The sequence below is a fragment of the Rana temporaria genome, chromosome 7 (genome assembly GCF_905171775.1).
Source record: "Rana temporaria chromosome 7, aRanTem1.1, whole genome shotgun sequence".
Lineage (NCBI taxonomy): Eukaryota > Metazoa > Chordata > Amphibia > Anura > Ranidae > Rana > Rana temporaria.
Genome location: NC_053495.1, coordinates 5,669,646 through 5,695,922, shown reverse-complemented (window position 1 = coordinate 5,695,922; position 26,277 = coordinate 5,669,646). Strand labels below are relative to the sequence as shown.

General features: G+C 49.2%; 1 protein-coding gene across 3 annotated transcripts in view; it reads left to right on the top strand.

Moving 5' to 3' along the window:
* The window catches only part of SEMA3B (semaphorin 3B), a 68,949-nt gene that overhangs the window by 4,006 nt on the left and 38,666 nt on the right, over positions 1–26,277 (top strand). Inside the window, exon 1 of one of the 3 annotated variants that reach the window (XM_040358768.1) lies at positions 14,991–15,226. The exons of the other annotated variants lie outside the window; for them this stretch is intronic. The gene's annotated coding sequence lies outside the window, so the exon portion shown is untranslated. Of the gene's footprint in view, positions 1–14,990; positions 15,227–26,277 lie in introns of those variants that run through there. 3 annotated transcript variants of the gene reach the window in all.

Below are 26,277 nucleotides of genomic sequence, written 5' to 3'. Positions count from 1 at the left end.
AAACCAACGCCGCTGCTGGGGGGGGGGGGGGGTGAAATTTGGGTTTTTTTCACTTCTCAGAAATTTTTGTAACATACCAAGTCATTCTGGTGAAATATATTCCCCCAGGACTCTGGATTCACTATATCTGGTCTCCCCAGGACTCTGCATTCACTATATCTGGTCTCCCCAGGACTCTGCATTCACTATATCTGGTCTCCCCAGGACCCTGCATTCACTATATCTGGTCTCCCCAGGACCCTGCATTTACTATATCTGGCCTCCCCAGGACTCTGCAGTCACTATATCTGGCCTCCCCAGGACTCTGCAGTCACTATATCTGGCCTCCCCAGGACCCTGCAGACACTATATCTGCTCTCCCCAGGACTCTGCATTCACTATATCTGGTCTCCCAGGAGCCTGCATTCACTATATCTCGTCTCCCTAGGACCCTGCAGTCACTATATCTGGTCTCCCCAGGACCCTGCAGTCACTATATCTGGTTTCCCCAGGACCCTGCAGTCACTATATCTGCTCTCCCCAGGAGCCTGCATTCACTATATCTGCTTTCCCCAGGAACCTGCATTCACTATATCTGGTCTCCCAGGAGCCTGCATTCACTATATCTGGTTTCCCAGGACCCTGCAGTCACTATATCTGGTTTCCCCAGGACCCTGCAGTCACTATATCTGCTCTCCCCAGGAGCCTGCATTCACTATATCTGCTCTCCCCAGGAACCTGCATTCACTATATCTGGTCTCCCAGGAGCCTGCATTCACTATATCTGGTCTCCCCAGATTAGAAACTTCTAAAAACTCATGAAAAAGAGGCAAGAAAAAAAAAATGGCATGTTTAGGATGAAAAAAATATTTCCCATAAATAAAAAATATATATTTCCCATAAAAAAAATTGCCATGTTTAGGATAAAATAAATATTTCCCACAAAAAAAATGTTTAAAGTAAAAAAGAAAATATTTCCCTTAAAACAAGTGAACGTGTTGAAATCCTGACTTCGGCCTCTTCTAGTATTTCTCCTCCCGGATGGGTCAGGTGACGGAGAATCGGGCAGGTGGATGTGGACGGCGCGGCCGTGGGAGGGAATGTCCGATCTCAGGAATGAAGGGCGTCCTGGCAATCACAGGGACGTGTGACAATCACCTGAGTCGGGACCAAATGACACTCACTGGCTATTAGGAGAGTCGGTGACAACACACCCCTAAACTGACGACTGTGGCACTACAACTCCCAGCATGCAGACATAAAATATAAATGTATACAGAGGGGAAAATAAGTATTTGATCCCCTGCAGATTGTGTAGATTTGCCCACTTACATAGAAATGAAGGGTCTATAATTTTTATCATAGGTGTATTTTATATGACAGAGACAAAATATCAACCAGAAATACAGAAAACACACAAATGATACAAATTGTGAGGAATGTTTGTCCTCAACAGGACTCTGTCCGGTGTAATTGCTTCCTCCGTCCAGAACCAGCGCCATCCAAGACCCCTTCACTCACCCACTCACCAGCCGTAACACAGTGTAGGGTGAACAATAACAATAAACTGCTTTATTATCACACAGATATTCAACTCCGAGACACTTCCCCCCCACCCTTGGATTCACAAATGTTTTATAAATAGAAGTTGCAATTCAGTGAGTAAAATAAGTATTTGATCCCCTTAGTAGTTGGGGGAGGTCCCTTGTTGGGAAGCACAGAGGTCAGACATTTCTTGTAGTTGGTGATCAGGTCTCCACACATCTCAGGAGGGATTTTGGTCTCCACTCTTCTTTACAGATCTTCTCTAAATCCTTCTTTAGGTTTTTTGGCAACCCAAAATTTCAGCTCCCTCCATAAATTTTCTATAGGATTAAGGTCTGGAGACTGGCTGGGCCATTCCATGACCTTAACGTGCTTCTTCTTGAGCCACTCCTTTGTTGCCTTGGCGGTATGTTTTGAGTCATTGACATGCTGGAAGACCCGTCCATGACCCATCTCCAGTGTTCTCTCTGAGGGAAGAAGGTTCTCATCCAAGACATTGGCCCCTCAATGCGGCAAAGTCGGCCTGGACCTTTATCAGAGAAACACCCCAAATCCTCATGTTTCCCCCTCCGTGTGACTGTAGGGATAGAGTTCTTAGGGTCATAGTCACCATTTTTCTTCCTCCAAACACGGCGAGTCGAGTTGATGCCAAAGAGCTGAATTTTGGTCTCATCTGAACTTTCTCCCTATCTTCTCTCAATCATTTAGATGTTCATTGGGAGACTTCAGACGTTCTGTACTTGTGTCTTCCTGAAGAGGGGGCCCTTGCGGGGGCTGCAGGATTTCGATCAATATTGTGTCACCAATGGTTTATTTGGTGGCCGTGGTCCCAACTGCCTTGAGATCCTTCACAAGCTCCTCCCCCGTGTAGTTATGGGCGGATCCCTCACTTTTCTCATGACCATCCTCACCCCATAAGGGGAAATCCTCCATGGAGCTCCAGACCGAGGAGGGCGATCGATGGTTATTTTTTATTTCTTCCATTTGTTAATAATCGATCCAACAGTTGTCTCCTTCTCACCAAGCTTCTTGCTGAGGGTCTTGTAGCCCATTCCAGCCTTGTGCCGATCTCCGATCTTCTCCCCGACGTCCTCTGACAGATCTTTGGTCTACCCCATGATGGTGTGATGTGATTGGAGGAAAGAGATTCTGTGGATGGGTGTCTTTTAAACACATATAGGTAGATTCAGTAAGAGTTAGGCCGACTTATCAGTAGATAAGCCGGCCTAACTCAGAATCTACGCCGACGTATGTTTAAGCGTATGCTCAAACAGAGATACGCTTAAACATATCTAAGATACGACGGCTTGCGCCGTCCTATCTTAGATTGCAATTTTTCGGATGGCCGCTAGGTGGCGCTTCCATTGCGGTAGGCGTAGATTATGTAAATGAGTTTGTATGCCAATTCACGAACGTACGCCCGGCCGCCGCAGTCGATTTACGCCGTTTCCGTAAGGCCTTAGGCGGCCTAAAGTTATTCCACCTATGAGGTGGAATAACAATGTTAAAGTATGGCCGCCGTTCCCGCCACGAGGTTCGAATTTTTTACGTCGTTTGCGTAAGTCGTCCGCGAATCGGGAGTTACGTCGTTTACGTCCACGTCGAAATCAATAGGCCCGTATGGCGTACTTAGCCGCAATGCGCACTGGGAAATGTAGGTCGCCAGGCGAATGCGCAGTAGCCAAAAAACGTCAAAAACTTGAGGTCAAGCCTCATTACCATTAAACACGCCCCCCTCCAACCCATTTGAATTAGGCGCCCTTACGCCCACCGCGTTTACACTACGCCGCCCTAAGTAAGGAGGCAAGTACTTTGTGAATCATGTACTTGCCTCTCTTACTTAAGGCGGCGTAATGTAAACACGCTAGGCTACGCCGCCGCAAATTAGCGCGCCCCTACCTGAATCTACCCAATAACGAGTTGTCGTTAGGAGAACCTTCTTACAGGACTGATCTGTGTACCACATGAGCGCCTACTGGAGCCAGAATTATTGTTGGTTGGTCGGGGATCAAACACTTATTTTACTCACTGAACTGCAACTCAATTTATAACATTTGTATCCTGTGCGTGTTTTCTGGGTTTTTGGTTGATATTTTGTCTCTATCATATAAAATACACCTATGATAAAAAATTATAGACCCTTCATTTCTATGTAAGTGGGCAAACTTACGAAATCTAAAGGGGGTCAAATCATTATTTCCCCCACTGTAGAGATATATATATATATATATATAATGTACACTTATTGGGTTTGCAGCCAAGGAGTTAGGAATGTGCGGCCCTGGCTGCTATTTGGTCTCCAGCTCTGTCTGCCAGTGACCTTCACTGAGGCCCTAATGCCATCTACACTTGGAGCGAGTTTAACCCCCTCTGGGCTACACAGGCAGCTTACTACAGCCAGAGCAAAACAGGCGCATAGTTCATGGACCACTCCACTCAGGACTGAGATTTCAGATATTGTTGGCTGCTACTACCTAAACATTTCTTCAGTCTGCTGTGCCCATTATGAGGGGTTCCCACCATCCCTGTGCTGAGTTCCCGGGTCTGTACACCCGCTGTGCCCATTATGAGGGGTTCCCACCATCCCTGTGCTGAGTTCCCGGGTCTGTACACCCGCTGTGCCCATTATGAGGGGTTCCCACCATCCCTGTGCTGAGTTCCCGGGTCTGTACACCCGCTGTGCCCATTATGAGGGGTTCCCAACATCCCTGTGCTGAGTTCCCGGGTCTGTACACCCGCTGTGCCCATTATGAGGGGTTCCCACCATCCCTGTGCTGAGTTCCCGGGTCTGTACACCCGCTGTGCCCATTATGAGGGAGTTCCCACCATCCCTGTGCCGAGTTCCAGGGTCTGTACACCTGCTGTGCCCATTATGAGGGGTTCCAGCAATGTGACATCCCTGAGCTGCCTTGTTGGTGCCCACATCTGCTCGCCAGCTTCTTTAACCTTCAGATCTTCAGCCCTTTAGATGGGCCGGGTCAGGATCCCATAAGTCGTCCCAGCTCAGCAGATGCCGCGATTCTACCCTGAGTTGAAATGAATAAATCTGCAATTAGTTAATACTTAACCTTGCAGGGGTTTCCCAGTACCCGGCTGTGTTCTGGTACTGGACAGAGCTGGGCCCCATTGCAGCCCTTGGAGGGGCCCGGCTGTGTCCAGCATTGCCTCATCTGTGACCCTGAAACTGCGCACAATGAGCTCTCTTATGGCCATCACAAGGTGATGCAGTGTGACGTCATCGTTTCCTGTGTGCACGCCCTGAGCCACAACTGTCACAAAACTGAACCTTGCCCCAACGGCTGACCGTCACCAGAGCTCAGGGGCCAAAGCATTGACTCACTCTGGATAAGGCCACGTTGAATGCGCCTTAGTCATGGTCAGGGGAGCCCTCCATCCAATGGGGTGACCGGACAGTATGGCGTTATCCAGGCTGTATGTGAATGCACAGAGCTTCTCCAACTAACACTGACAGCTACAGATATTGTCCTATGCCAGCAGTGAATGGGGGGGTATACATCCCTGTGCTGAGTTCCCGGGTCTGTACACCCGCTGTGCCCATTATGAGGGGTTCCCACCATCCCTGTGCTGAGTTCCCGGGTCTGTACACCTGCTGTGCCCATTATGAGGGGTTCCCGCCATCCCTGTGCTGAGTTCCTGGGTCTGTAAACCCGCTGTGCCCATTATGAGGGGTTCCCACCATCCATGTGCTGAGTTCCCGGGTCTGTACACCCGCTGTGCCCATTATGAGGGGTTTCCACCATCCCTGTGCTGAGTACCCCGGTCTGTACACCCACTGTGCCCATTATGAGGGGTTCCCTCCATCCCTGTGCTGAGTTCCCGGGTCTGTACACCCACTGTGCCCATTATGAGGGGTTCCCACCATCCCTGTGCTGAAAGCAAGTGAGGGGAAGTTACGTCATTTTGTAGAGATTTTCTCTCACATCCCGGTCTGGTGAAGGGAAGTAACGCCACTTTGTAGAAATTTCGTCTCACTTCTTGTTCTAGTGACAACTGTCTAAGAAGAGAAGTTAGGTCATTATGCCGCGTACACACGCTCAGAATTTCCGATGGAAAAAGTCACTGCGTTGACCGTGTTCTTGGCGGTCGGGATTTGGTGTGACCATGTGTATGCAAGACAGCTTGAGCGGAATCCCGTCGGAGTTTACCCCGACGGAAAAAACGGTCATGTGTACGAGGCATTAGAGACTTCCTGTTGTGTCCCCAGGACAGGAAGTGAAGGGAAATCTTCTTGCAGGATACAGACAGCAAAAATAACCTTTTTCCGGTATGAATCGTTCTCCATCCAAATCCCGATCGAAAACAAAAAGTTTTGGCTATACATAAATCATTACAGTGAAAATACGGCAAAGTGCGGTGAGATATGCCAAACTTATTAAGGAGATTTCCAGCTGGCCTGAGCGGTAAAGGGCCCCCAGGGACGCAGAGCGGGGCCCTTCCTTGGCTGTTCTTTTTTTTTTTTTTTTTCTGCCTGCTGCACTTGTTGGCTGCAGGAATCTGACTTCTCCACTTGAAGAAGAAGAAGAAGAGGCTGGAAAATGGCAGGCATGGAAGGAATGTTATTTGTGTGGAGCTGGGGGAGGGCCAGGCATGTGCGATACAGCTGGAGGCGGCCAGGGCACGGAACGCAGGGAAAAAAAACAGCAGAAAAGGCTGAAAAATAAGAATGTGAGACCAATGGGGGAGGGGGGCAAAGTCATGGGGGGGGGGCAAAGTCATGGGGGGGGGGGGGCTCTACCTGCCAGGCCTGATGGGTATTAGTGTCACCTTAATGTGCTCATGGCCATCTCCATCCTCCCTGAGAGCGGACGGTGAGCGGGGTCAGCGCTCATTGCTGCGGGTCACCGAGGTGACAATGGGCTCAATGAGGTGTGAGTGATGTGTGGCATTGGAGGGACACTCCATATCCCCCCCCATGTCCGGTTCCACCCAGTGGGGAGAGGATACAGATGTCACCCCGCCCCCCCATTTGCCTTTCATGTCGCCACCAATGCACCTGCCGCTTTTGTGCGCGTCCCATCGCAGCGCCAACACTGATGGCTTTTATTAGAGGATTAAAGCGGAAAACGTCTCAGACAGTCCAGAGAACCGCGATTTCCCAACATAGGAAAACCCCCCGAAAAATGATTATTTCCATATTTATATATTACCAGAAATGACTAGAAAGTATATCGTAATACTGGAGTTCCCGGGTCTGTACACCCGCTGTGCCCATTATGAGGGGTTCCCACCATCCCTGTGCTGAGTTCCCGGGTCTGTACCCCCGCTGTGCCCATTATGAGGGGTTCCCACCATCCCTGTGCTGAGTTCCCGGGTCTGTACACCCGCTGTGCCCATTATGAGGGGTTCCCACCATCCCTGTGCTGAGTTCCCGGGTCTGTACCCCCACTGTGCCCATTATGAGGGGTTCCCACCATCCCTGTGCTGAGTTCCCGGGTCTGTACACCCGCTGTGCCCACTATGAGGGGTTCCCACCATCCCTGTGCTGAGTTCCCGGGTCTGTACCCCCGCTGTGCCCATTATGAGGGGTTCTCACCATCCCTGTGCTGAGTTCCCAGGTCTGTACACCCGCTGTGCCCATTATGAGGAGTTCCCACCATCCCTGTGCTGACTTCCGGATTCTGTACACCCGCTGTGCCCATTATGAGGGGTTCCCACCATCCCTGTGCTGAGTTCCCGGGTCTGTACACCCGCTGTGCCCATTATGAGGGGTTCCCACCATCCCTGTGCTGAGTTCCCGGGTCTGTACACCCACTGTGCCCATTATGAGGGGTTCCCACCATCCCTGTGCTGAGTTCCCGGGTCTGTACCCCCGCTGTGCCCATTATGAGGGGTTCCCACCATCCCTGTGCTGGACCCCTAAAAAATAGTCCCTTTAATAAAAAAATAAAATAAAAATATATTAAAAAAATATATATATTTTTTTTATAAAAAAAATATATATCTTTTTGCCACCCGGGGCCCAGGGGACCTCCGGACCTCTAAAAAAAAAAAATTGGCCCTTTAGTAAAAAATAAAATAAAAATATATTAAAAAATATATATATATATTTTTTAAAGGGGGTTGCCACCCGGGCCCCTGGGGACCTCCGGGCCCCTTACAGGTGTACTGCCTGTACCCCCCTGATGGCGGCCCTGCTTACAAAGCCCGACCCGGAGTCTTTGACTTTTTTCACAGACTCGATCCCATACGGATGTGGCTTTAGGAGTGTTGTTCTATTTTTTTACAAAGTATACGACTTTTATTATTCTTTTATTTATTCTTCTGTCCCTAATTCCTGGGAATGTCCCCTGAGCTGTAGATATAATAATTAGTAGAAGGGGTTCCCTCAGACCTGGAAGTAATTTGAAGGGTTCCTCTGTCTATGGCGGGGGGGGGGGGGGGGGATGGGGGGTGCCGTGTGCGGCCTCCTCCATTCACGGCTTTGTTTTCTGTCTGGATTATTTATTGTATCAGTTTTGATTGACACTTTCTTTTGCACCTTTAAGTTCCTTTAAGAGTTCCCTCACCCCCCCTCATTGTGGTGCCCCCCCCCCCCCCCCCCCATTCTCTCTCCCTGGACTCCTTAGTCTCCATTGTTGTGTCTCTTTTCATTCTTGTCACTTATGTCTTCCTCCATTCTTGTCACTTGTGTCTGGTCTCTTTGTATTGGCTGAATGAGGCCCACACTTACATATCCAGGAATGTCTGCCGGAGGGAGGAGACTCTGCCGGAGGGAGGAGACTCTGCCGGAGGGAGGAGACTCTGCCGGAGGGAGGAGAAGTCTCCTCGGTCCCGGTGTGGATCAGACATTGTTGGGAAATGATTTATATAGCTAACTGATGGAGCGACTTCCATACAGCAACCTAATTAAAGTAAATTGTAAATACTAAACCGGGTGATACTTAACCGGTTAAGCCCTGGACCATTACGCAGGTTAAGGACCTTGCCCCTTTTTGCGATTCGGCGCTGCATGGCTTTAACTGACAATTGCGCGGTCGTGCGACGTGGCTCCCTAACAAAATTGGTGTCCTTTTTTTCGTACAAATAGCGCTTTCTTTTGGTGGTATTTGATCACCTCTGCGGTTTTTATTTTTTTGCGCCGTAAACAATAATTGAGCGACAATTTTGAAAAAAAAGCAATATTTTTTTTTACTTTTTGCTATTATAAATATTCCTAAAAAATATATAAGAAAACATTTTTTTCCTCAGTTTAGGCCGATACGTATTCTTCTACATATTTTTGGTAAAAAAAAAATCGCAATAAGCGTTTATCGATTGGTTTGCGCAAAATTTGTAGCGTTTACGATTTTTTTTTTTAATACTAAGCGATTTTTTTCATGACTGCGACATTATGGCGGACACATCGGACACTTTTGACACATTTTTGGGACAATTTTCACAGCGAAAAGCGCTATGAAAATGACAATGGCAGTCAAGGGGTTAACCACTAGGGGGTGCTGTAGGGGTTAAGTGTGACCTCATGTGTGTTTCTTACTGTAGGGGGGCGGGGCTGGACGTGTGACGTCCGTGATTGTTGTTCCCTATATCAGGGAACAGACGATCACTGACACTGCCACAGTGAAGAACGGGGAAGGTGTGTTTACACTCCCCTCTCCCCGTTCTTCAGCTCCTGTGACCCGATCGCGGGACACCAGAGGCGATCGGGTCCCGCGGGCGAGGAGCTTCGGACCACGGGACCCGGGACGTATATATATGTCCATGTGCCCAGCCATATGCCCAGCTTCGGACCACGGGACGTATATATACGTCCATGTGCCCAGCCGTGCCATTCTGTCGACGTATATAGTAGGGTTGTCCCGATACCACTTTTTTAGGACTGAGTACAAGTACCGATACTTTTTTTCAAGTAGCCGCCGATACCGAATACCGATACTTTTTTTAAATGTGTCCCCAAATGCAGCCATGTCCCCCACATATGCAGCCATGTCCCCCCCAGCCATGTCCCTCACATATGCAGCCATGTCCCTCACATATGCAGCCATGTCCCTCACATATGCAGCCATGTCCCTCTAGCCATGTCCCTCACATATGCAGCCATGTCCCTCTAGCCATGTCCCTCACATATGCAGCCATGTCCCTCTAGCCATGTCCCTCACATATGCAGCCATGTCCCTCTAGCCATGTCCCTCACATATGCAGCCATGTCCCGAGTCCAGCCATGTCCCGAGTCCAGCCATGTCCCGAGTCCAGCCATGTCCCGAGTCCAGCCATGTCCCCCATACCTTTGCCGCCGCCGCATGGAGAAGATCACAGCATTAATTTGAATAGCTGTGATGTTCCCGCACAGCGTTTAACCCATGCGGCGGTGCGGTGCGATGCGGCGGCTTTCGATGCGGCGGCGGCAGCGGCGGGGGGGAAGTATTCTATTTAGGTATCGGGGGTATTTGCACGAGTACGAGTACTCCCGCAAATACTCGGTATCAGTCCCGATACCGATACTGGTATCGGTATCTGGACAACCCTAGTATATAGTATATAGTCGTGCGGCGGTCCTTATGTGGTTAAAGTAAAGAAATAAAAACTTGGCGTCACTGCTTAAAAAATATTAGCTGGAGTTTGGCTTTAATTTTTTGGCCAAAACTGTCTAAATCTGCTAGTACATCCAACGCTCCCCTCCACCCAGGGCCGTCTTAATAGCATCATGGGCCCCTGGGCAAGGTAATGCTCTGGGGCCCCTACAATGATGACAGTGCAGGTAAACAGACATCAAGTAGGTAGGAGGCAGACTGCCTCCCCTGTGTATCTATCACTCTCACTGCCATCATGGGGGCCCCCAATTACGGGGCAGCGTGGGCTCAAGGACCAGCTGCTTTGGGGAAAGTGCAGGCCCCCCCCCCCCCCATGCAGCTGGCGCCCCTGGGAGTGCCCTCTCATTAAGACCGCCCTGCCTCCACCCAGACTGACCATCCTGCTGTCCAAAAGGTGTCTGTGTTGCTCCTCCATCCAGAGTGGAGACACCGAACCTTTTTTGGGTTTATCAGGGCTTTAACTGCGCAATCTGACGATCAGTTGCTTGATTTCAGAACGACTGATCAGCAGATTGCGCAGCTAAAGTTTGCACATCCCCCTCAGCGAGAATGCACGTCTAAAGGGATGCTGAGAATGTATTCTTTCACAGGAAACAAAATAATTGGTAAACTGCAATATATTGAATTTTTGTTTTTTTGCATTTAGTACCCAAGAGGCATACAAGGAAAACCTTGATTTGAGAGCGTTTTGCAAGACAAGCTAAATTTTTAAATATACTTTGACTTGATATACAAGTAGCGTCATGTCACAGCTGAGTATAAAAGAGAAGAGAGCAATATGGTTACAGATAAGTGTCAGTGTAGCAATATGGTTACAGATAAGTGTCAGTGTAGCAATATGGTTACAGATAAGTGTCAGTGTAGCAATGTGGTTACATTTATCGAAGTTGCAACATTTAGCAACATATCGCTACACTTAGAGGCGCCTCTCTTCTCCTTTATACTCTGAATCTCCTGCTGGATTTTTCTTCTAATCCCCTTGTGGAGGCTTCCATTGGTGGACATTTTGGCCCGGATTCACGTAGAATCGCATACCTTTGTGCGGGCGTAACGTATCCTATTTACGTTACGCCTCCGCAACTTTGCCAGGCAAGTGCCATATTCTCAAACCAAAGTTGCGGTGGCGTAGCGTAAATAGGCCCGCCTAATTCAAATGTGGTAGATGTGGGCGTGTGTTATGTTAATTTAATGTGACCCCCACGTAAATGACGCTTTTTACGAACGCCGCATGCGCCGTCCGTGAAAGTATCCCAGTGCGCATGCTCCAAATTAACCCGCAAGAAGCCAATGCTTTCGACGTGAAAGTAAATGACGCCCCGCCCTATTCGCGAACAACTTACGCAAACAATGTAACATTTTCACAATTCGACGCGGGAACGACGTCCATACTTAACATTGGTACGCTGCATGTACACCTCATATAGCAGGGGTAGCTTTACGCCGGGAAAAAGCCTAACGTAAACGGCGTATCTGCACTGCGTCGGCCGAGCGTACGTTCGTGAATTCGCGTATCTTGCTGATTTACATATTTCTAGGCGTAAATCAGCGTACACGCCCCTAGCGGCCAGCGTAAATATGCAGTTAAGATATGAAGGCGTAAGAGACTTACGCTGGTCGGATCTAATACAAATCTATGCGTAACTGATTCTAAGAATCAGGCGCATAGATACGCCGGCATAACTCGTACGTGAATCCGGGCCTTTATGGTTACACAACCAATCACATCGCTATAATCTGTTTACATGGACTATAAACTGAAGGATTTATGAATAAATAAATGGCTGTGGAACGAATCATCTGAGTTTCCATTTTTTCTTATGGGGAAATTCGCTTTGATATACAAGCGCTTTGGATTACAAGCATGCTTTCAGAACGAATTATGCTCGCAATCCAAGGTTTTACTGTATTTATAAACAGTGAATATGACTTTCACCAAACGATGATCACTGGCGGTGAATCAATTCCTCTCCACATGCACTCTGGCGATGGCTGCACAGCGTTTCTCAGGGCGAGTTTTTCTGATGGTGACAACAGAGGATAATTTCTGTGTAATGTAAAGCAAGACAATCATGGGGCACCCAGGCACCTGGGGGCCCTGGGCAGTGCCCAGAGGTACCCATGCATTAAGACAGTCCTGTCTATACCCATTGCATGGTGATTGCCCGTGTGGGGAAGATATACTTTATAGATACTCCACCATTCAGATATACCGGGGAATATAACACACAGGCAGCGGCCTGCAAAGAGTTACAAAGAGTCTGGATGAAGTTTGCCGAGTGCCCCCGGGGTATAGTCACAGCTGTCCGCTTGGCTCCGGGTCTGCCAGCTCAGAGATTGGCAGAGAATAGGGCACACAGTGTGGAGAAGGTCTGTCCGGATAAAGGATCTCTGGCCCCCGGGGAGGGTGTTGGTGGGGGGTGGGGGGTAATACAATCTACAAAGCCTGGTGCACCAGCTGAAGAGAAGAGGGGTTCCTCAGAGCTTAGAATGTTTGCTTTGCGTGTCGCCCCTGACATCACCAAAGGGCCACACATAATATTCAACTTTTGTAATACTACAGAAGACTATCAGAGATTGTGGACATGCTGGAAGAGACTGTCGGAGACTAGATGTGCTGTGGGAGATTATCAGAGATTGTGGACATGCTGCAGTAGACTGTCTGAGACTTTGGACATGCTGCAGTAGACTGTCTGAGACTTTGGACATGCTGCAGTAGACTGTCTGAGACTTTGGACATGCGGCAGGGGACTGTCATAGACTGTAGACATGCGGCAGGAGACTGTCTGAGATTGTGGACATGCTGCAGTAGACTGTCTGAGACTTTGGACATGCTGCAGTAGACTGTCTGAGACTTTGGACATGCGGCAGGGGACTGTCTGAGATTGTGGACATGCTGCAGGAGACTTCAGAGACTGTGGACATACTCCAGGAGACTGTCTGAGACTGTGGACATGCTGCAGAAGATTAACTCCTCCCTCGTAGTGGGGTGGCCTATGCACTGTGGATATTGGGGGGCAAGCTGTAGATCTGTAAATATCTGGGTATTGCGGTGCATGCCATAGATCTGTACATAGGGTATGTGGATATTGGGGTGTAGGCCAAAGATCTGTACATAGGGTATGTGGATATTGGGGTGTAGGCCAAAGATCTGTACATAGGGTATGTGGATATTGGGGTGTAGGCCAAAGATCTGTACATAGGGTATGTGGATATTGGGGTGTAGGCCAAAGATCTGTACATAGGGTATGTGGATATTGGGGTGTAGGCCATAGATCTGTACATAGGGTATGTGGATATTGGGGTGCATGCCATAGATCTGTACATATCTTGGTATGTGGATATTGGGGTGCAGGCCATAGATCTGTACATATCTTGGTATGTGGATATTGGGGTGCAGGCCATAGATCGGTACATATCAGAATATGTGGCTATTGAAGTGCAGGCTGTAGGTCTGTACATATCAGGGTATGTGGATATTGGGGGTGCAGGCTGTAGATCGGTACATATCAGGGTATATGGATATTGGGGGCAAGCCATAGATCTGTATATATCTGAGTATTGGGGTGCAGGCCATAGAACTGTACATATCAGGGTATGTGGATATTGGGGGGGTGCAGGCCGTAGATCTGTACATATCTTGGTATGTGGATATTGGGGTGCAGGCTGTAGATCAGTACATATCAGGGTATGTGGATATTGGGGTGCAGGCCGTAGATCAGTACATATCAGGGTATGTGGATATTGGGGGGGCACAGGCCGTAGATCTGTACATATTGTGGTATATGGATATTGGGGGGCAGGCCGTAGATCAGTAAATATTGTGGCATGTGGATATTGGGGTGCAGGCCGTAGATCAGTACATATTGTGGTATATGGATATTGGGGTGCAGGCCGTAGATCGGTACATATCAGGGTATGTGGATATTGGGGGGCACAGGTCGTAGATCAATACATATTGTGGTATATGGATATTGGGGTGCAGGCCGTAGATCAGTACATATTGTGGTATATGGATATTGGGGTGCAGGCCGTAGATTGGTACATATCAGGGTATGTAGATATTGGGGTGCAGGCCGTAGATCTGTACATATCAGGGTATGTGGATATTGGGGTGCAGGCCGTAGATCTGTACATATCAGGGTATGTGGATATTGGGGTGCAGGCCGTAGATCGGTACATATCAGGGTATGTGGATATTGGGGTGCAGGCCGTAGATCGGTACATATCAGGGTATGTGGATATTGGGGTGCAGGCCGTAGATCGGTACATATCAGTGTATGTGGATATTGGGGTGCAGGCCGTAGATCGGTACATATCAGGGTATGTGGATATTGGGGTGCAGGCCGTAGATCTGTACATATCAGGGTATGTGGATATTGGGGTGCAGGCCGTAGATCGGTACATATCAGGGTATGTGGATATTGGGGTGCAGGCCGTAGATCGGTACATATCAGGGTATGTGGATATTGGGGTGCAGGCCGTAGATCGGTACATATTGTGGTATATGGATATTGGGGTGCAGGCCATAGATCTAATCTGGGTACCAGATACAAATGTTGCAGATTTAAATGTAGATTTGGTAGTGAAGTGATATGAGGGTTTTTGGGGTGCGGGAAGATTTGCAATAACTGCGGCTCAGGAACCAAATACGGTCAGATTTGGGGTGCCACTCATTTTGCTGCACAGATGCCGCCGTCGGCTGCCATGGGTTTGGGTGTTGGCACTCAGAATGGGGAGCATTTGAAGAATTGGCATTTGGTGCCATGTGTTTGCGCACAGCTGATCTGAGCGAAGGCTTCTGGGAGATTTCTCTGGCTGGGCTCATTCTAGAAGGGGGGTTCAGAGGGTGTGTGGGGGGGACCCCCAGGTGAGGGCTGCCAATGAGGGGGGTCACCTGGGTGTGAAGAAGAGGAGATACAAAGTGACAGACGGAAAGAGGAGTGTCCCAACACTTGTCCCATTCTCCTCCTGCAGCCGCCCCCCTCTCCTCCCTTCTCTGGGAGGGAATTGGATTCTCAGCCAGGATCAGTCGCTCCTCGCTGCTCACCTCTCACACACAGTCGGACCCCACAGGGCAGCAGCCAGGCGGGCCGATCACCGGGGTACATCACACAACTTACCCCTTTAACCCTTTCCACCTCCTCCAGGATCAGGTGAGTCCTCAGCAATGATTGGATGGGGTTATATTCTATATTCTATTCTTATATATGGGACGTTCGAAGGTTTGAACGCCGCCACAAACAGCAGGTTTACGGTCGCCCGTACGCGCTTCGATTTTATTATCCGATCGATATGCGATTCAATCGAATGAGCAGAAAATGTATTTCAACTTAATTTGATCAAAACAAGGCAGGGCAGAAAATTGTCGATTGTGTCGCACCGATCAGCAGAGATACTTTGTTCATGAATTTGATCGTATTTCGATCGATCACATTGTGTGGTGAAAACGGAGGCGCAATCAATAACTAAAAACTTGTATCATCCCTACTATTGGAGTGTCGTCTATATATCGGTTATTCCTATCAGGAAAATAAATCAATCGTTTATCGATAAAATTGAGATATCGGGTGAAAGGATTTTCCAGAAGGTCGTATCGGAAACAGATCAGTGACCAGAACCAAAACCCGATCCCCCCCAATCTGGCCATACACGGCAGATATCCCCCCACTAGGGAACGACGAGCATCCGACCACAGCCAGGACAGGTGTCGGGACCCCCCCTACGATCTTCTGATGCTGCAATGTGGAGAGGAAAGGATCGGCATGGACTTACAAACTTCCTGAGAAGCTGTGCGATTACAAACGCCCGACCTCGCAGGTCGCGTCTGTGAAAACGTCTCGATCATTGCGATCAATATGGGGAGTGGTGTCTGTTTATACTGAGCTGTCTATGGAAAAACATTACTGATGTCCAATCATTCGTTCTGTGGAAAGATATTGAGGCTAAACTGGATAGCGGGGAAAAATTGTCCAATTTGTGGGCAGCCTTCTGATCTGTGCTTAGACTGTCAGCTCTTGGGCCCAGGCAGATCAGTGTGTAGAGTTGGGACAGGAGTCAGGTTTGGGCTGCATGGTGACGGTGTCTGGGTGACGTGTGTGTTGTCCCCGTTGGGGGAGATTTACTAAAACTGGAGAGTGCAAAATCTGATGCATCTGTGCATGGGAGCCAATCAGCTTCCAGATTTTATTGGAAAAGCTTTTTTTTAAACAAGCTGAAGTTAGAATCTGATTGGCTGCCATGCAGAGCTGCTCCGGATTCTGAGTGATCCAGTTTTAGTGATTGTCCCCCCAGTGCGTCACCAGAAAGCATCCGTCTGCACCGCACCGCAACTTCCCTTTATCATCATCAATATTCTATACAATAGAGGGAGAGATGAGTGACTGGACACTGGATGCAGCTTCTCAGCACTATAATAAGAGATCCATGGATATCACTGTATACATGAGCTCTGTATACACTGAGGACAGCGGAGTGTGAGCTCCATAGACGAGTCAGAGAAGGCTGCAAAAAACACTGAACCTGTATATAGAGCTACTGGTGTCACTACCTATCTCTTCCCCCCCCCCCCTATCTATCTCTCTTCCCCCTATCTATCTCTTCCCCCCATCTTTCTCTCCCCCCCCTATCTATCTCTTCCCCCCCCTACCTATCTCTTCCCCCCTATCTATCTCTTCCCCCCCTATCTATCTCTTCCCCCCCTATCTATCTCTTCCCCCCCTATCTATCTCTTCCCCTCTATCTATCTCTCCCCCCCCTATCTATCTCTTCCCCCCCTATCTATCTCTTCCCCCCTATCTATCTCTCCCCCCCTATCTATCTCTTCCCCCCCTATCTATCTCTTCCCCCCTATCTATCTCTTCCCCCCTATCTATCTCTCCCCCCCTATCTATCTCCCCCCCCCTATCTATCTCTTCCCCCCCTATCTATCTCTTCCCCCCCTATCTATCTCTTCCCCCCTATCTATCTCTTCCCCCCCTATCTATCTCTCCCCCCCCTATCTATCTCTTCCCCCCCTATCTATCTCTTCCCCTCTATCTATCTCTCCCCCCCCCTATCTATCTCTTCCCCCCCTATCTATCTCTTCCCCCCTATCTATCTCTTCCCCCCCTATCTATCTCTTCCCCCCCTATCTATCTCTTCCCCTCTATCTATCTCTCCCCCCCTATCTATCTCTTCCCCCCCCCTATCTATCTCTCCCCCCCCCTATCTATCTCTTCCCCCCCCCTATCTATCTCTTCCCCCCCCCCTTATCTATCTCTCCCCCCCCCTTATCTATCTCTTCCCCCCTATCTTTCTCTTCCCCCCCATCTTTCTCTTATCTCTTTAAAAAAAAATTCTACCTATTTTTTCTCTCTTTTTTTTCATCTGTCTCTTCCCCCCTCTCCTCTTCCTATCCTCTCTCTCTCCATCTTTTTTTTTCTATCACCCCCCTTTCTTTTATCCATTTTTCTGTTTTTTTTTCCCCTATCTATCTATCTATTTATCTATCTCTTCCCCCCTCAGATAAGAGAAGCACTTTTTATTCTACCTATCCTTTCTCTCTCTCTTTTTCTATCTATCTATCTCTTCCCCCTCTCCCTCTCCTCTTCCTATCCTCTCTTTCTCCCTCTTTTTTTTCTATCACCCCCCTTTCTCTGTTTTTTTCCTATCTATCTATCTCTCTCCCCCCTCTGTTTCTCTTATCTCTTTTTCTGTTGTTTTTTTCTATCTATCTATCTGTCTGTCTATTTAAAATAGAATAGAAAATAAAGGAATAGAATAAAAAAAAATTCTATTCCATTCCTTTTATTTTTATATTCTATTTTATTATTTTTGGAAATTGGAAAACTTTTCGAATTGGAAAACAATTCAAAATTGATAAGTTTTCGAATCAATTTTGAATATGTTTTGAATCCAAATAGTTTTCCAATTTCCAAAAATAATAAAATAGAATATAAAAATAAAAGGAATGGAATAGAATTTTTTTTTTATTCTATTCCTTTATTTTCTATTCAATTTTATTCTCTTTGGAAATTGGAAAGCTCGAACTCGAACTCGAAAACGAATCAATTTTGAATAGTTTTCCAATTTCCAAAGAGAATGAAATAGAATAGAAAAAAAAAGGAACAGAATCCAATTTTTTTTTCTATTCCATTCCTTTTATTTTTATATTCTTTTTATATTCTATTTTATTATTTTTGGAAATTGGAAAACCATTCGAATTCGAAAATGTTTTGAATTGGAAAACTATTCGCAATTGATTTGAAAACTTATCGAATTCGAAAAACTATTCAAAATTGAGACGAAAATTTTCTCGAATTCGAAAACTATTCAAAATTGATACGTTTTCGAATCAATTTTGAATAGTTTTCCAATTAATCGAATTCAAATAGTTTTCCAAATTCCAAAAATAAAAAAATAGAATATATAAAAAAAAAGGAATACAGTAGAAAAAAAAGTTGATTCTATTCCTTTATTTTCTATTCTATTTTATTAACTTTTGGAATTTGGAAACGATTCGAATTTCTTCCGAATTCGGATCTCGTTTAAATTCGGAAATTCGGATACATCTGAATTTAAAAAATAACAAAAATTTGTCGGAATTTTAATTCGCAACGAAACGAGCAGCACGCGTCTAGTCACAGCAGCGTGAGCCGAGCCTAATTGAACGAGCTGAAGTTAGAAGCTGATTGGCTAGCGTGCGCAGCCGCACCAGATTCTGATTGCTCCAGTTTTAGTAAATCCCCCCTGTGTGAGGTCTGTCTAGTTGGACGCACTCGGCGGTAATCGATTCCAATCCACATTCCAGCTCCACTTTTTTTTTCTTCTCTGGATACTTTTGAGGATTAAACTCAGGAAAGTGTAAATCCGCTGCCCGGATTCGGCTCCGGCTGACGTTCGCCTTTCTGACGAATTCCGTGACCGGAGGCCGAGTGGAATATGAAAATCGCTCGGATTTCTTTTTATAGGGGGGGGGGGGGAACAATGTGAGTTTTGTTTTCCTGGAATCTTGAGCCGTAATATTGAGGTCCTGACATTGGATTGTACATTACAGAGCCGTATTGTTGTTGGTGACCGGAGCCGGCTCTGGGAAAGGGACCGCGTATCGGACTTCTGACGTCAGGTTGGCGCTGGACCCCGGGGGGGGAAGATGAGATCAGTTACCTGAGCCAGGAAGTCATTTGTTAATGCCGCTGTATGATCGATCTACCTGTGTGACCTCTGACCTCTCAGGGATGTCAGGTGTGCGGTGCTGGAGGGGGTATTTACAGTCACAGCAGCCCCCCCCCACCCTCGGATCTGTGAAATGGTAGAAGGATCTGAGCCAGAAGGTTATTTTTCATGCACTCTTTGATCGATCTTCTGCCTGTCTGACCTCTCAGGGGTGTGCAGTGCTGGAGGGGGTATTTATAGTCACAGCAGCACCCCCTCCAATCTCAGCCAGAAAGTTATTTCTCATGCCACTGTATGATCAATCTGACCTCTCGTGAATGTCAGGTGTGCGGTGCTGGAGGGGGTATTTACAGTTACAGCAGCCCCCTCCCCCCAGAAAGAGCCAGAAAGTAATTTTTATGCACTTTATGATCGATCTGCCTGTCTGACCGCTGTCCTCTCAGTGCTGGAGGGGGTATTTACAGTCACAGCAGCCCCCCCCCTCCAATCTGTGATGTGATCGGATGATCTGAGCTAGAAGGTTAGTTTTTGTGCACTCTATGATCGATCTGCCTGTCTGACCTCTCAGGGGTGTGCAGTGCTGGAGGGGGTATTTATAGTCACAGCAGCCCCCCCTCTCCGATCTGAGCCAGAAAGTTATTTCTCATGCCACTGTATGATCAATCTGACCTCTCGGGAATGTCAGGTGTGCAGTGCTACAGTCACAGAAGGTTATTTTTTTTGCACTTTATGATCGATCTGCCTGTCTGACCTCTCAGGGGTGTGCAGTGCTGGAGGGGGTATTTACAGTCACAGCAGCCCCCCCCCCCGTCCAATCTGTGATGTGATTGGATGATCTGAGCTAGAAAGTTATTTTTTTATGCACTTTATGATCGATCTGCCTGTCTGACCGCTGACCTCTCAGTGCTGGAGGGGGTATTTACAGTCACAGCAGCCCCCCTCCAATCCGTGAAATGGTAGAAGGATTTGAGCCAGAAAGTTACTTTTCATGCCACTGTATGATCAATCTGACCTCTCAGGGGTGTGCAGTGCTGGAGGGGGGGGGTTTACAGTCACAGTAGCCCCCCCCCTTCCTCCAATCTGTGACGTGATTGGAAGATCTGAGCTAGAAAGTTATTCTTTGAGTACTCTATGATCGATCTGCCTGTCTGATCGCTGACCTCTCAGTGCTGGAGGGGGTATTTACAGTCACAGTGCCCCCCCCCTCCTCGCTGCCCAGGGCATGCTTTAGGGACCTCAGGAATTTACACAATCGCCGCGCTGTGATTTCTAATCTGCGGATAGAAACGGTCATATAGAGGAATTAGCTGCTAAATCTGCCCGATTGACCTCTCGGGGGGGAAGCTTCGTAGAGCCGCCTGTTTATCGCCACGGATATCTGTAATGCGCGGAACGCGTTATCTCACCTGTTCAAAAATGGAGAATTCCTTTTAATCAAAGTAGTAGTAGAGACAGGGAGCTGAAAACTAGTGATAGGAAAGCCATGGCGAAGAACAGCATTATTCAGGGGCCACAGAGCTCCCTTGGGATAGTGCATGTGATCAGCACAGGGGCCAATCACAGAGCGGGTCAGGGGTCCTGCATCCTAAAAAGGAAGGTCAGTGCAGAATGAAAACTCCTCCTCTAAGCTTTAACCAGACACTGGTAGAAGTCACAAGACTGCTATACACTGCTGATGAGAAAGGGTATATAGCAGTTTATATTTACTAAAATAATTGCTATTCCATGTTCTGTGTACTGTGGGAGACCAGATATAGTGACTGCAGAGTCCTGGGGAGAGCAGATATAGTGAATGCAGGGTGCTGGGGAGAGCAGATATAGTGACTGCAGAGTCCTGGGGAGACCAGATATAGTGAATGCAGGCTCCTGGGGAGACCAGATATAGTGAATGCAGGCTCCTGGGGAGACCAGATATAGCGACTGCAGGCTTCTGGGGAGACCAGATATAGTGAATGCAGAGTCCTGGGGAGACCAGATATAGTGAATGCAGGCTCCTGGGGAGACCAGATATAGTGACTGCAGGCTCCTGGGGAGACCAGATATAGCGACTGCAGGCTTCTGGGGAGACCAGATATAGTGACTGCAGGCTCCTGGGGAGACCAGATATAGCGACTGCAGGCTCCTGGGGAGATCAGATATAGTGACTGCAGGGTCCTGGGGAGACCAGATATAGTGAATGCAGAGTCCTGGGGAGACCAGATATAGCGACTGCAGGGTCCTGGGGAGAGCAGATATAGTGAATGCAGAGTCCTGGGGAGACCAGATATAGCGACTGCAGGGTCCTGGGGAGACCAGATATAGTGAATGCAGGGTCCTGGGGAGACCAGATATAGTGAATGCAGGCTCCTGGGGAGAGCAGATATAGTGACTGCAGGCTCCTGGGGAGACCAGATGTAGCGACTGCAGGCTCCTGGGGAGATCAGATATAGTGACTGCAGGGTCCTGGGGAGACCAGATATAGTGAATGCAGAGTCCTGGGGAGACCAGATATAGCGACTGCAGGGTCCTGGGGAGAGCAGATATAGTGAATGCAGAGTCCTGGGGAGACCAGATATAGCGACTGCAGGGTCCTGGGGAGACCAGATATAGTGAATGCAGGGTCCTGGGGAGACCAGATATAGTGAATGCAGGCTCCTGGGGAGAGCAGATATAGTGAATGCAGGGTCCTGGGGAGACCAGATATAGTGACTGTAGAGTCCTGGGGAGACCAGATATAGTGACTGCAGAGTCCTGGGGAGACCAGATATAGTGACTGCAGGCTACTGGGTTTAGTAACTGGGTTTTAACCACTTCCCGCCCAGTCAATATTGACATCCGGGAAGTGGTTGTATTATCCTGACTGGACATCTATTGACGTCCTGCAGGATAACAGCCGCCGCGCCACCGTGGGGGCGCACATCACGGCGATCGGTGGTGTGGGGTGTCAGTCTGACACACCGCAACACCGATCTCAGTAAAGAGCCTCCGGCGGAGGCTCTTTACCACGTGATTAGCCGTGTCCAATCACGGCTGATCACGATGTAAACAGGAAGAGCCGGTGATCTGCTCTTCTTCACTCGCGTCTGACAGACGTGTGTAGAGGAGAGCCGATCGGCGGCTCTCCTGACGGGGGGTTTGCGCTGTTTATCAGCGCAGCCCCCCCTCGGATGCCCACACTGGACTACCAGGATGCCACCCAGGACCACCAGGGAAGCACCCAACATGTGGATGGCCAGGTAAGTCCCCATGGCCATCCACATGTAAAAATGTATACATAACATATGCCAATTAGTGCACACAAATGGGCACTGACTGGCACAAACAAATTGTGATTGTTATCAGTGCCACCCACCAGTGTCTTACAGTGTCACCTATCAGTGCTCACCCGTGCCCATCTGTTCCCACCTATCAGTGCCCGTCCATGCCACCTATCAGTGCCACCCATAAGTACAAATCAGTGCGAGCTATGAGTGCCCATCAGTGCCAGCTATGAGTACCCATCAGTGCCAGCTATAAGTGCCCATCAGTGCCAGCTATGAGTGCCCATCAGTGCAGCCTATGAATGCCCATCAGTGCCGCCTATAAGTGCCCATCAGTGCCGCATACCAGTGCCCCTTTATCGGTGCCCATCAGTGCCACCTTATCAGACAGCGGCACCTGTGGGGGCATTACATGCTGACAGCGGCACCTGACGGAACATTGCATGCTGACAGCGGCACCTGCTGGGATATTGAATTCTGACTGTGGCACTGCCGGAGCAGCATTGTATGCTGACAGTGGAACCTGCTGGGACATTACATGCAGACAACGGCACCCACCGGGGCATTGTATTCTGACAGTGGCAACTGCCGGGGCATTGTATGCTGACAGCGGCACCTGTGGGGACATTATATGCTGACAGCGGCACCTGCTGGGATAATGAATGCTGACAGCGGCACCTGCTGGGATAATGAATGCTGACAGCGGCACCTGCTGGGATAATGAATGCTGACAGCGGCACCTGCTGGGATAATGAATGCTGACAGCGGCACCTGCTGGGATAGTGAATGCTAGCCACGACATCTGTCGGGACATTGCATGCTGACAGCGGCACCTGACGGAACAATACATGCTGACAGCGGCACCTGACGGAACAATGCATGCTGACAGCGGCACGTGCTGGGACATTGCATGCTGACAGCCGCACCTGCTGGGATAATGAATGCTGACAGCGGCACCTGTCGGGACATTGCATGCTGAAAGCGGCACCTGCTGGGACATTGCATGCTGAAAGCGGCACCTGCTGGGACCTTGCATGCTGACAGCGGCACCTGCTGGGACCTTGCATGCTGACAGCGGCACCTGCTGGGACCTTGCATGCTGACAGCGGCACCTGCTGGGACCTTGCATGTTGACAGCGGCACCTGCTGGGACCTTGCATGCTGACAGCAGCACCTGCTGGGACCTTGCATGCTGACAGCGGCACCTGCTGGGACCTTGCATGCTGACAGCGGCACCTGCTGGGACCTTGCATGCTGACAGCGGCACCTGCTGGGACCTTGCATGCTGACAGCGGCACCTGCTGGGACCTTGCATGCTGACAGCGGCACCTGCTGGGACCTTGCATGCTGACAGCGGCACCTGCTGGGACATTACATGCAGACAACGGCACCCACCGGGGCATTGTATTCTGACAGTGGCAACTGCCGGGGCATTGTATGCTGACAGCGGCACCTGTGGGGACATTATATGCTGACAGCGGCACCTGCTGGGATAATGAATGCTGACAGCGGCACCTGCTGGGATAATGAATGCTGACAGCGGCACCTGCTGGGATAATGAATGCTGACAGCGGCACCTGCTGGGATAGTGAATGCTGGCCACGACATCTGTCGGGACATTGCATGCTGACAGCGGCACCTGACGGAACAATACATGCTGACAGCGGCACCTGACGGAACAATGCATGCTGACAGCGGCACGTGCTGGGACATTGCATGCTGACAGCGGCACCTGCTGGGATAATGAATGCTGACAGCGGCACCTGTCGGGACATTGCATGCTGAAAGCGGCACCTGCTGGGACATTGCATGCTGAAAGCGGCACCTGCTGGGACCTTGCATGCTGACAGCGGCACCTGCTGGGACCTTGCATGCTGACAGCGGCACCTGCTGGGACCTTGCATGCTGACAGCGGCACCTGCTGGGACCTTGCATGTTGACAGCGGCACCTGCTGGGACCTTGCATGCTGACAGCGGCACCTGCTGGGACCTTGCATGCTGACAGCGGCACCTGCTGGGACCTTGCATGCTGACAGCGGCACCTGCTGGGACCTTGCATGCTGACAGCGGCACCTGCTGGGACCTTGCATGCTGACAGCGGCACCTGTTGGGACATTGCATGCTGACAGCGGCACCAGGCAGGACATTGCATGCTGACAGCGGCACTTGCCAGGATATTGAATACTGACTGTGGCACCGCTGGGGCATTGTATGCTGACAGCGGCACCTGCCGGGCCATTGTATTCCTTCTTCTTTGGAATGCACATTTTAAAATGCTAACAGTGTGACAGACCCAAACACATTTTAATTTTATGCACGCCACGCTTTGCTGGGATACGGTCGGCGGACGCCGTTGCGCACATTCCATACTGAAGCACACTTGTTAATGATTTCTGAAGACACAAGCTGTAACCAGCATCACAGGTGCCTTGTAAACCCGACCCTGTCTGCACATGATCAATACTTTTCCTTATTCAGGCCCAATATCTCGGGGGAGGGGAGTATTGATCATTGTTAATCAGTGGGAGAGTTTTATTGGCCGGCCAGCGGACATCAGTCTGACCCCACAGACCTGAGATCATTGTCTGTTAATGGCCGAGTCCGGCTCGCTGTCACCTCCTGAGAGTAACTGGGCAGAATTCAGCGCGGAGGTTCAGTGATTAATCACCACTGTCCTGATTGTGTGGCCCCTAATATTCCCATCGGGGCCCCTAAAAGGCTGCGACGGGATACGCGAATATTGTCTACATTCATTCATCGCGTGTCTTCTTCCTGAATCTCGGAGATCTTTGTGTATTTCTCTCAGATCCGTGCAGCAATCCAGTGCGAGACTTCCTGTAATAAAGACCGCTCACTGCTGCTCTCTCTCCTTGTGCAGGGAGACTGGTCTTGTCTCCGCCCCCTCCTGTAGTTTTCTGCAGGCAGCTTGTAGTGGGTGGAGCTTCTGGGCCCCTTCTACAGCTCTACTCTCTCTCCCTGTGTAGGGTGACCGGTCTTGTCTCCGCCCCCCTCCTGTAGTTTTCTGCAGGACACCTGTAAAGGGTGGAGCCTGCTAGGCCCCTCCCACATTTCTGCTCTCTATCCTTGTGCAGGGTGACCGGTCTTCTCTCCGCCCCCTCCTGTAGTTTTCTGTAGTGGGTGGAGCCTGCTGAGTCCCTCCTACAGCTCTGCTCTCTCTCTCCTTGTGCAGGGTGACTGGTCTTGTCTCCACCCCCTCCTGTAGTTGGTGTCATTAGGAAGAATTGTGCCAGATCGTTGGTAACCATCTTGCCCCATGGTTGGTGTCATTAAAAGGAATTGTGCCCCATCATTGGGCCCTATTGTTGGTGATGTCATTAGGGGGAACTGTGCCCCATTGTTGTCATTGAGAGGAATTATGCCCCATCGTTGGAGTCATTGGGGGAGAATCATGCCCCATGGTTGGAGTCATTAGAATCAATTTTGCCCCATCGTTTGTGTCATTAGGAGGAATTTTGCCCCATTGTTGCTGTCATTGAGAGGAATTGTGTACCATCATTGGTGCCCTTGGGGGGAATTTTGCCCCATCGTTTGTGTCATTACAAGGAATTGTGCCCCAGCATTGGTGTCAGTGGGGGGGGAATTGTTCCCCAGCATTGGTGTCAGTGGGGGGAATATGCCCCATTGTTATCATTACAAGGAATTGTGCCACATCATTGGGGGCCCATTGTTGGTGTCATTCGTAGGAGTTTTGCCCCATTGTTGGTGTAATTTTAAGGAATTATGCCCCATTGTTGGTGTCATTACAAGGAATTGTGCACCCTCATTGGGGCCCCATTCTTGATGTCATTCGG